The 10,856-nt window shown below is 42.1% G+C and overlaps 1 protein-coding gene and 1 pseudogene across 1 annotated transcript in view; both read left to right on the top strand.

Annotated features, from left to right (window-relative positions):
- The first annotated feature begins 364 nt into the window (after positions 1–364).
- On the top strand, positions 365–10,363 carry LOC106981398 (juxtaposed with another zinc finger protein 1-like; annotated as a pseudogene).
- SLC5A10 (solute carrier family 5 member 10) overlaps positions 9,996–10,856 on the top strand; it is a 63,856-nt gene continuing 62,995 nt past the window's right edge. Inside the window, exon 1 of the mRNA XM_027047637.2 lies at positions 9,996–10,046. The gene's annotated coding sequence lies outside the window, so the exon portion shown is untranslated. The remainder of the gene's footprint in view (positions 10,047–10,856) is intronic.

The following is a 10,856-nucleotide window of genomic DNA, read 5'->3' as shown; positions in this document are numbered from 1 at the left end:
ACACACACACACACCCATAATGGGATGTTACTCAGCCGTAAAAAAGAATGAAATCTTGCCATTTGCAACAAGAGGGATGGATCTAGAGAGTATTATGTTAAGCGAAATCAGTCAGTCAGAGAAAGACAAATGCCATAGGATTTCACTGGTATGTGGGATTGAAGAAGCAAAACAAACAAAAGAAACAAACAACCAACCAGACTCTTAAATACAGAGAAGAAACTGGTGATTACCAGAATGGGTGGAATAGGTAAGGGGATTAAGAATACGCTTATGATGAGCCCCGAGTAATGCAGAGAATGGCTGCATGATTATACTGTACACCTGAAACTAATGAAACAAAGTATGTTAATTATACTTAAATTTTAAAAATAAATCAGTAAAAATTGCTTGCGGGGGACACTGCCAGTTGGCCGCCAGTTTCGCCCAATGCAGTCCAGATCCAAGTGTTTTAGAACAACAAGAATTACAGCAGCCAACCTATGTTGTTCTCGGTCACACGAATAGATTCACGACGGACGCCACCCGCCGAGAGCCGGAGTCCCCAAAGAAGAAGATTCGACCGAAGCTCTCGCCGACCTTGTCCAGCTCAGTGTCTTGAAGGAATATGTCCACCCCACCATGCCACTGCAGGGGACGCCTCACTGCCCCCGTGACCCCACCCATCACCCCCTCCTCTTCATTGTGCAGCAGCACTCCCAATGGGTAGAGGGCCGCCAGGAGGAGGTGGATTATGAAGAGCGGGACAGCGATGAGCCCGGACCACGGAAAGCTCCGTCACGATGCTCTGAAGCCATCCTCAGCAACATGTGTGAGGACGGAGGAGAAGAGGAGCCTTTCCCCTTCTTGGTTCCTGGATGTAAAAAGGTGAATGGCATAAAGCAGCACGCTAAGGATGCTCACAGAACCCAGATTCGTGTCCGTAAACATTCAAATGTCCTTGTGGTCGGAGTTCCAAGATGGCGAGGGGCCTGCGGCCCCACACGGGTCAATTTCCATCCCCACCACACGGTCAGTTTCCATCCCCCGGGCACTGGCTGAGATTATGGGGAAGACTTACCGATAAACATGCTGGTCGCATCTGTGCCAATAAATCCTCATCAGCAGTTGCTGATTTCGGAAACAGCCACCCTTTTCTCAGGGAACCATTCAGCAGCCCTTTAAAGAATGAAATGCATGCTTTAAGTTTTTTTTTTTTTTCCTGTAACTTTGGAAAGATGTATCTTTGTAGAGTTAATGATTTTGTACATGTGTGCATGTAATCACCATACTAATTTTCATTACTTTGATACAAGGTGCTAAACAGAAAAAGCTCTAGGCTCTTCTGCATGGTTCCCCAAAAACAAAATAAAATTGAGGGCATGTTGCGTGTGGTTTAGCTGTATTGCAATGGTAGCAACTGGGCCGAGGTGGGGTTGGTGCCGAGATTTTTTCCCCCCTAAGGTTGTAATGTGAGTGAAGTTTTTCAACACATCAACTCACATGTGCGAAACCAAAATAACACCTTCGTTATCAAAGTGGTTACCATGCCGTGCACAATGGCATTAGTGTTTGTGAACAGTAAGACTTTAGGTGACAGAAATACAAATAAGAATGTTTAACATAATACGTTGAAAATGTTTTCATTTTTAGGGGCGCCTGGGTGGCTCAGTCAGTTAAGTGTCCTACTTTGGTTCAGGTCATGATGTCCCGGGTTCATGATTTTGAGCCCTACATTGGACTCTGCACTGCAGAGCCTGCTTGGGACTCTCTCTCTCTCCCTCTCTCTCTACCACATGTTCTGTCTCTCTCTCAAAATAAAGAAATAAACTTGAAAAATAAAATTTTATTTTTTGGCCTCTGGCCCCCAATAAATATTATTTATAAATAAGCGTTTTAAAAATATATTACCATAGGGGCGCCTGGTGGCTCAGTCGGTTGAGCGTCCGACTTTGGCTCAGGTCATGATCTCACAGTTTGTGGGTTCGAGCCCCGCATCGGGCCCTGTGCTGACAGCTCAAAGCCAGGAGCCTGCTTTGGATTCTGTGTCCCTCTCTCTCTGCTGCTCCCCCACTCGTGCTCACTCTCTCTCACACAAAAATAAATAAGTGTTAAAAAAAAACAAAAAAACTTCACAACATTTAAATTGGTTTGACCAAAAACTGGGTAAGCAGCCAGGTTGACTCAACATTAACCATCACATTAAGATATTAATTGTAATCCCCAGGGCAACGACTAAGAAAATAGGTTAAAAAAAATAAATAAAAGGAAGGAGAAGGGGATCAAAGTGGTGGACTAGAAAATACCTATGTAACACAAAAGAAGGGAGAAGTGGAGAAATTGTGGTTCAAAAAGGATACGTACGATGTGGAAAACAAATAGTACATTGGCAGAAGTTCTTATCAGTAATTCTATTAATGCAAATGGATTAAACTATCCAATCAAAAGACATAGCTTGGCAGCCTGGATTTTAAAAACCATGATCCAGGGGCGCCTGGGTGGCTCAGTCGATTGAGTGTCCAACTTTGGCTCAGGTCATGATCTCGCGGCCAGTGAGCTTGAGCCACATGTTGAGCTCTGTGCTGACAGCCCAGCGCCTGGAGCCTGCTTTGGATTCTGTGTCTCTGTCTCTCTCTGTCCCTCCCCCACTCGCACGCGCACTCTCTCTCTCTTTCTCTCTCAAAACGAAATAAAGAAACGTAAAAAAACAAAAAAGAAGAAGAAAAGGTCAACAAAATTGACAAACTTCTAGCTGGTTTGACTAAGAAAAAAATAGCAAAGACTCAAATTACCGAAACCAGAAATTAAAGTGGGAATATTACTACTGACTTTACGGAAGCAAGAAGAATAATAAGACAACACTCAGAGAATAAGCACACCAACAAATTGGATAACCTAGCTGTAACGGACAGGTCCCAGAAACACACAAACTACCCAAACTGACTCAAGAAGAAGAAATAGAAAATTTGAATAGAGCCGTAACAAATTAGGAGATTGCATCAGTATCCAAAAAACTCCAACAAAGAGAAGACCAGTAATAATGTCTTCACTAGTGGATTCTACAGAACATTTAAAGGGGAATTAACACCAATTCTACCCAAATTCTTCCAAAAAATTAAAGAGGAGGGTATGGACTGACTTTTTGCGTCCTCCCAAAATTCATATGGTGAAGCCACAATCTTCAAATATGACTGCATTTGGAGATGCGGACTTGTGGCGGTAATTAAGGTTGAATGAGGTCATAATGTTGGGACCCTGATCCAACAGATTAGTGTCCTTATAAGAAAGAGACAGAACCTCTCTCTCCTTCGCTCTTTTTCTCCCTTCTGTGTGAGGATACAGAGAGAAGGTAGCCATCCCCAAGTCAGGAAGATGACTCTTGCCCCGAACAGAACAGCTGACATTTTGATCTGGGACTTCTAGCCTCCAGAACTGTGAGAAAATAATTTCTGTGGTTTAAGCCACCCACTCTACGATATTTTAGCAGGGCAGCCTGAGCGAACTATTTGACAAGGAGGGAACACTTCTTAACTCATCCTATGAGGCCAGGATTACCCTGATGCCATAGCCAGATGAAGATACCACACGAAAAGAGAGCTATAGACCAATATCTCTTATGAATATTAATAGAAAAAAATCCTCAACAGAATATTGGCAAACCAAATCCAGTACGATATCGAAAGGATTATCCACATGGCCAAGTGGTATTTATTCCAGGAATGCAAGGGTAGATCAACGTACAAAAATCAATCAATGTAATATACCATATTAATAGAATAAAGGGGGACATTCCACACACAGTCATCTCAATGAGTGCAGAAAAAAAACATTTGAAAAAACCCAACAGGATTTTTCATGATAAAAATATTCAACAGACTAGGACTACTAGTAAGGGAGATTCTCAACCTGAAAAAGGGTATATATGAAAAACCCACAGCTAAGATTATACTTAGTGGTGAAAGACTGAAGTTTTACCCTAAAGTCAAGAACAAGACAAGATATCCTCTCTCACCACTCTGTTCAACATTGTACTGGAAGTTCTAGGAAGAGAAATTAGGCAAGAAATAAAATAGAAGTCATACAACTTGGAAGGAGTAAATCTAACTCCATTCACAGATGACCTAATGTCATATACAGAAAAAATCCTCAAGAATCCACACACACAAAAAACCTGATTAGCACTAACAAGTTCAGCCTAGCTATAGAATGGAAGACCACCAACCAAAAATTCAGCTGTGTTTCTATACGGTAGACATAGCCCTTCTTATCAAGAGTCTCCCCTGCCTCCCAGCACCCATATGCCTTATACACCCCTTAAATAAGACCCCTGTGGGGCTTACCAAAACCCCACTCTCTTGTTTTGAATTGACCAATCTGGCCCTAGGATAAGAACTCCAAAGCACTCCACCCATGGACCTAGCGACTGATGATGTTGACTGTCTTTTCACGTACATTTTGGCCATTTGTTTATCTATTTGGGTCTTTTGCCCATGTTTAATTTTATTTATTCATTTGTTTGTTTTTACAATGTAAATCCAAGTTAGTTAACATAGAGTGTAATAATAATTTTAGGAATAGAATTTAGCGATTCATCACTTACGTATAACACCCAGCGCTCATCCCAACAAGTGTCCTCCTTGGTACCCATCACCCCTTTAGCCCATCTCCCCCACCCAACACCCCATGCCCATTTTTTAATGGGATTATTTGTGGAGTTTTTTGTTTTGTTTGCTACTAAGTTGTATGAGTTCTTTGTGTATTTTGGATATTAACCTCTTATCAGATGTAGGTTTGCAAATGTTTTTCCCATCCTATAGGTTGTCTTTTCACTTTGTGATTGTTTCTCTTACTGTGAAGAAGCTTTTTAGTTTGACGTAGTCCCGCTTTTTTATTTTTGATTTTGTTGCTTATGCTTTAGGCGTCATATTGAAAAATCATTGCCAAGACCCATGTCAAGAGGCTTTTTTTCCTATGTTTTCTTCTAGGAGTCTTATGGTTTCAGGTCTTACATTTAAGTCTTTAATCCATTTTGAGTTAATTTTTGTTTTTTGGGGTTTTTTTGTTTGTTTTGTTTTTTTTATTATTTTTTTAAGTTTATTTATTTGCTTAGAGACAGAGAGCAAGCTAAGGAGGGGCAGAGAGAGGGAGAGAGAACGAATCCCAAGCAGGCTCCACACTGCCAGCGCGGAGCCTGATGCAGGGCTCGCACTCATGAACCGTGAGGTCCTGACCTGGGCTGAAATCTAGAGTCAGACACTCAACCAACTGAGCCACCCAGGCGCCCCCATTTTGAGTTAATTTTTGTGAGTGGTGAAAAACGGGGGTCTAGTTTCATTCTTTTACATGTGAATTTCCAACTTTCCAGCACCATTTATTGAAGACACTGTCTTTCCTTGCACATTCTTGGCTCACTTGTCAAATATCAGTTGACCATATTTGCTTGGTTTTGTTTCTGGGCTCTTAATTCTGTTCCGTTGACGTATTTGTCTGTTTTTACGCCAATACCATACTGTTTCGATTACTCTAGCTTCATGGTAAGGTTTGAAATCGGGAAGTGTGATGCTTCCCACTTTATTCTTTCTCAGGATCTTTGGCTATTTGGAGTCTTCTGTGCTTCTGTATACATTTTAGGATTGTTATTTCTACTTCTGTAAAAGAAAAAATACCATTGGAATTTTGATAGGGATTCCATGGTATCTAGAGATGGGTTTGGTGGTATATTGATTCTTCTGGGGCGCCTAGGTGGCTCAGTCATTTAAACTTCTGACCCTTGACTTCGGCTCAAGTCATGATCCCAGGATTCATGGGCCTGAGCTCTGCATAGGGCTCTCTACTGTCAGCGATGAGCCCGCTTTAGATCCTCTGTCTCCCTCTCTGTCTGGCCCCGCGCGCCCCCCCCCCCCCGCCCCTGCTTACGTGCATTCTCTCTCTCTCTCAAGAATAAAATTGGGGTGCCTGGGTGGCTCAGTCAGTTGAGCATCCGACCTCGGCTCAGGTCATGGTCTCACAGTCCGTGAGTTCGAGCCCCGCGCCAGGCTCTGTGCTGACAGCTCGGAGCCTGGAGCCTGCTTCAGATTCTGTGTCTCCCTCTCTCTGACCCTCCCCCGTTCATGCTCTGTCTCTCTCTGTCTGAAAAATAAATAAACATTAAAAAAAGAATAAACATTTAAAATTTAAAAAATAATAATATTAATTCTTCCAATCCATAAATATGGGATACCTTTCTATTTATTTGTATCTTCAATTTCTTTCATCAGTGTCTTAATTTTCACACTAGAGCTCTTTCACTTCCTTGGCTGAATTTATTCCTAAGTATTTGATTGTTTTTGATGCTATTGTGCATGGATTGTTTTTAAAATTTCTTTTTCAGATAATTCATTGTTAACATATAGAAGTACTACTGATTTTTGTATGTTAATTTTGTATCCTGCAACTTTACTGAATTTGTTGATTAGATATAACAGTTTTTTGATGGCCTTCAGGATTTTCTGTATATAAAATCATGTCATCTGCAAGTACAATTTTACTTCTCCCTTTCCAATGCTGATGACTTTTATTTTTTTTCTTGCCTGACTGATCTGGCAAGGACTTCTGGTACTATGTTGAATAGGATTGGCGAGAGTGGGCACCCTTGTCTTAAGAGGAAAAGCTTTCAAACTTTCATCCTTGAATATGAACTTATTTATACTGTGAACTTATTCATGCTGTGAACTTATCAATACACGGTCTTTATTATGTTGAGGAAGTTCCTTCTATCTCTAATTTGTTAAGAATTTTTACCATGAATGGACATTGAATTTTGTCACATGCTTTCTCTGCATCTATTGAGATGATCATAGGATTTTTCCTTTCGTTCTATTAATGTGATATATTGCATTGGCTGATTTGCATTATGTTGAACTTTCTTTGCACTCCACGTATAAATTCCATTCGATCATGTAAATGATTCTTTTAATGTGCTCTTAAGTTCTGTTTGCTAGTATTTTATTGAGAATTTTTGCGTCTATATTCATCAAGAATACTGGTCTGTAGTTTTCTTTTCTGGTAGTGTCTTTTTCTGGCTTTGGAATCAGGGTAATGTTGGCCTAATAAAATGAATTTGGGCATGTTTCCTCCTCCTTTTTTGGAAGGGTTTGCGAAGGACCGGTGTTAATCCTTTAACTGTTTGGTAAAATTCAGCCGTAAAGCCTTCTGGTCCTGAGTTTTTCTTTATTTGGAGCTTTTTGATTACTGATTCAATCTCCTTACTAGTAATCAGTCTATTCAGACTTTCTGTCTACCTGATTCAGTCTTGGTAGTTTGTATGTTTCTATGAATTTTTTTTTTCATGTTCTTCTAGGCCGCCCAGTTTTTCGGTGTGTAACTTTTTATAATAGCCTCTTAGGATCCATTGTATTTCTGTGGTATCAGTTGTACTGTCTCATTTTCATTTATAATTCTGTTGATTTGGGTCTTCTCTATTATTTTCCTTGGTTAGTCTAGTTAAAGATTCATCAATTTTGTTTATCTTTTCACATCCAACTCTCAGTTTAATTAATCTTTTCCACTGTTTTTCCATTTTCTATTTCACTGATTTCTCCTCCAACCTTTATTATTTCATTCCTCCTGCCAACTGGTCTCAGTTTGTTCTTCTTTTTCTAGTTCCGTGAGGCATGGTGTTTGGTTGCTTATTTGAGATCTTTCTTACTTATTTTTTTTTTAAGTTTTTATTTGAGTTCCAGTAGTTAACATACTGTGTTTTATTAGTTTCAGGTGTACAATACAGTGACTCAACACTTTCACACATCACTGGGTGCTCATCATTTATTTTTTTAAAGTTTATTTATTTATTTTAAGAGAAAGGGAGAGAGAGAGTGGGGAAGTGGCAGAGAGAGGGAGAGAGAGAATCCTAAGCGGGGTCCACGCTGTCAGCATGGAGCCTGACGCGGGGCTTGATTGCACAAACTGTGAGATCTTGTCCTGAGCCGAAACGAAGAGTTGGACGCTTAACCGACTGAGTCACCCAGGCACCCCACATCATTCTTACTTCTTTTTTTTTTTTAACTTTTTTTTAACGTTTTTATTTATTTTTGAGACAGAGAGAGACAGAGCATGAACGGGGGAGGGGCAGAGAGAGAGGGAGACACAGAATCGGAAGCAGGCTCCAGGCTCTGAGCCATCAGCCCAGAGCCCGACGCGGGGCTCGAACTCACGGACCGTGAGATCGTGACCTGAGCCGAAGTCGGACGCTTAACCGACTGAGCCACCCAGGCGCCCCTCATTCTTACTTCTTAATGCAAGTGTTTGTGGCTATAACGTTCCTTCTTAGAACGGCTTTTCACTGCATCCCATAAGTTTTGGTATGATGTGTTTCCATGTTCATTTGTTTCAAGGTACTTGTTTGTTATTTCCCCTTTAATGTCTTCTTTGATCCACTGTTGTTCAGGAGAGTGTTGTTTAATTTCTACGTATTCATGAATTTTTCAGTATTCTCCTTATTGATTTCTAGTTTCATGCCCTTGTGGTCAGAGAAGATAGTTGGTATGAATTCAGTTTTCTTGAAATTGCTAAGATTTGTTTTGTCTAACATATGTCTGGCCTAGCATATGGTCTACCCTAGAAAATGTTCCATGTGCACTCGAGAAGAATCTGTATTCTATTGTTGTTGAGTATAATGTTCTGTGTATGGTAGGTCCATCTGGTCTATAACGTTGCTCAAATCTGCTGTTTCCTTATTGATTCTCTGGACGATCTATCCATTGTTGGGAGTCAGGCATTAAGGTCCCAAGTATAATTGTGTTCCTATTTGAGGTGAAACTTCTTTATTTTTGAGAGAGAGAAAGTGCAAGCAGGGGAGGGCCAGAGAGAGAGGAGGACAGAGGATCTGAAGTGGGCTCTGTGATGACAGCAGCGAGCCCGAGGCTGGGCTTGAACTCAGGAAGTGCGAGATCATGATCGGAGCTGAAGTTGGCCACTCAGCCAACCGAGCCACCCAGGCAACCCATATTTGAAGAGAAACTTCTTTTTTTTTTTTTTAAGGTTTTTTTTTTGGGGGGGGGGCGGAGAGCACGAGCAGGGGAGGAGCAGAGAGAAAAGGAGACAGAGAATTCCAAGGAGGCTCCACACTGTCAGCATAGAACCCAATGCATGGCTCAAACTCACGAACCACAAGATCATGACCTGAGCCGAGGTCAAGACTCAGCAGCTTAACTGACTGAGCCATCCAGGCATCCCTGAAGAGAAACTTCTTAATGGTTACAGGATTTTACCTTGGTTTAGTACATCTGTACATAATACCAAGACCTCTGAAGCCTTCTAAATCCCATAAGTCTATTTTTTATTATCAAGGTACCATGCCCATAACATAAAATTCAACATTTTCAACATTAAAAATTTTTTTAAAATATTTATTCATGTTTTGAGAGACAGAAACAGAGCACAAGCAGGGGAGAGTCAGAGAGAGAGGGAGTCACAGAATCGGAAGCAGGCTCCAGGCTCTCAGCTGTCAGCATGGAGCCTGATGTGGGGCTTGAACTCCTGAACCGCGAGATCATAACCTGAGCCGAAAGAGTTGGACAGTTAACCGACGGAGACACCCAGGTGCCCCACAACATTTTCAACATTTTAAGGTGTACAATTCAGTGGCCCTTGGAGAGCTTCAAGATGGGAACTGATGACGAGACCAAGGCATGATGCGAGGGTTGGAACTTTTAGCCTTGCGTTAATCATCCATGGCCAGTGATGGAATCCATCGTGCTAGGTGAAGAAACCTACATAAAACCCCCTATAGAACGAATAGGGTTCAGGAAGTTACGGGTTGGTGAGCACACCCACGTACTTGGTCTGTTCTGGACCTCACTTCTATGTACCTCTTCATCTGGCTGTTCATCTGTATCCTTTATAATAAGCTTTATCATCAACTGGTAATTGTAAATGTTTCCCTGAGTTGAAAGGGATCATGGGACCTTCCAACATTTATAGATGGTCAGCCAGAGGTATGGGAGGCCTAAGATTTGCGCCTGGCATCTGAGGTGGGGCACAGTTCTGGCAGACTGAGGGCTCAACCCGTGGGGTCTGCAGTAACTCAGGTAGGTAGTGACAGTTGAGTCAAATTGTAGGACATCCAGTTGGTGTCCAGAGATATGGAGTTGGTCATAGTGGAAAACATGAGCTCAGGGCTTCCTCTTGGGATAGATGCGGCTTGTAGGGTGTGATACGGACGGCTCCTTGGCTAGGCTGGCCCCGTATTCTGTCCTGGGTGAGCTGGGCCAGAAGAGTTTGATCTGCATGTGGTCGTGTTGGGTAGGACGGGGTGGGAATATGGAATGTGATTGGGCTTACGTGTGGAATTTCTCACCTCCTTCACTGCCACCCTCTCCCCGTCCCACCCAGGTGCTCCTCATGACCTCTTTTCCCCAGAACTTTCATCAGAGGGCAGGGGGTTTTATCCCTCGGTGGTTTGTTTCCTTCTGAGACCCAGGCTGAGGAGAGGGGACCAAATACTATTTTTCAACCACTTTATCTTTAGGCGGCTGGCTTACAAAATCTGGACAGTACCCAGTTGGGTCCTTCTGACTCGTATAAAGTGATCTTTTGATTCATGATATGCTTCTCAGCAATGGCTTGGAAAGTCAACACCATCCGAGAGGCTAGTTGGCTGAAGGTGAGGGTAGTTGGGGAGGGGGCAGTCTAAGCCCGCCCGAATTTACTATAAACAGTGACTTAATTGTTCTCCTCTGTCTAGTTTTGCATGTAATCTTTGAACAGTCTACCCCCAGTTACCGAGTAACAGGCAGAGCTGGGTTTTGCGGGTCAGTATGTTCCCGGGGGCTGCTGCTCACTCATTAACACTTCTGGAAGAGCTGCGCGTCCTGGTTAAACTTCAAATGTTTTGCAAA

This window comes from Acinonyx jubatus, chromosome E1, assembly GCF_027475565.1.
Source record: "Acinonyx jubatus isolate Ajub_Pintada_27869175 chromosome E1, VMU_Ajub_asm_v1.0, whole genome shotgun sequence".
Lineage (NCBI taxonomy): Eukaryota > Metazoa > Chordata > Mammalia > Carnivora > Felidae > Acinonyx > Acinonyx jubatus.
The sequence above is the reverse complement of the archived record's forward strand: the minus strand, read 5'-3'. Positions and strand labels throughout refer to the sequence as shown.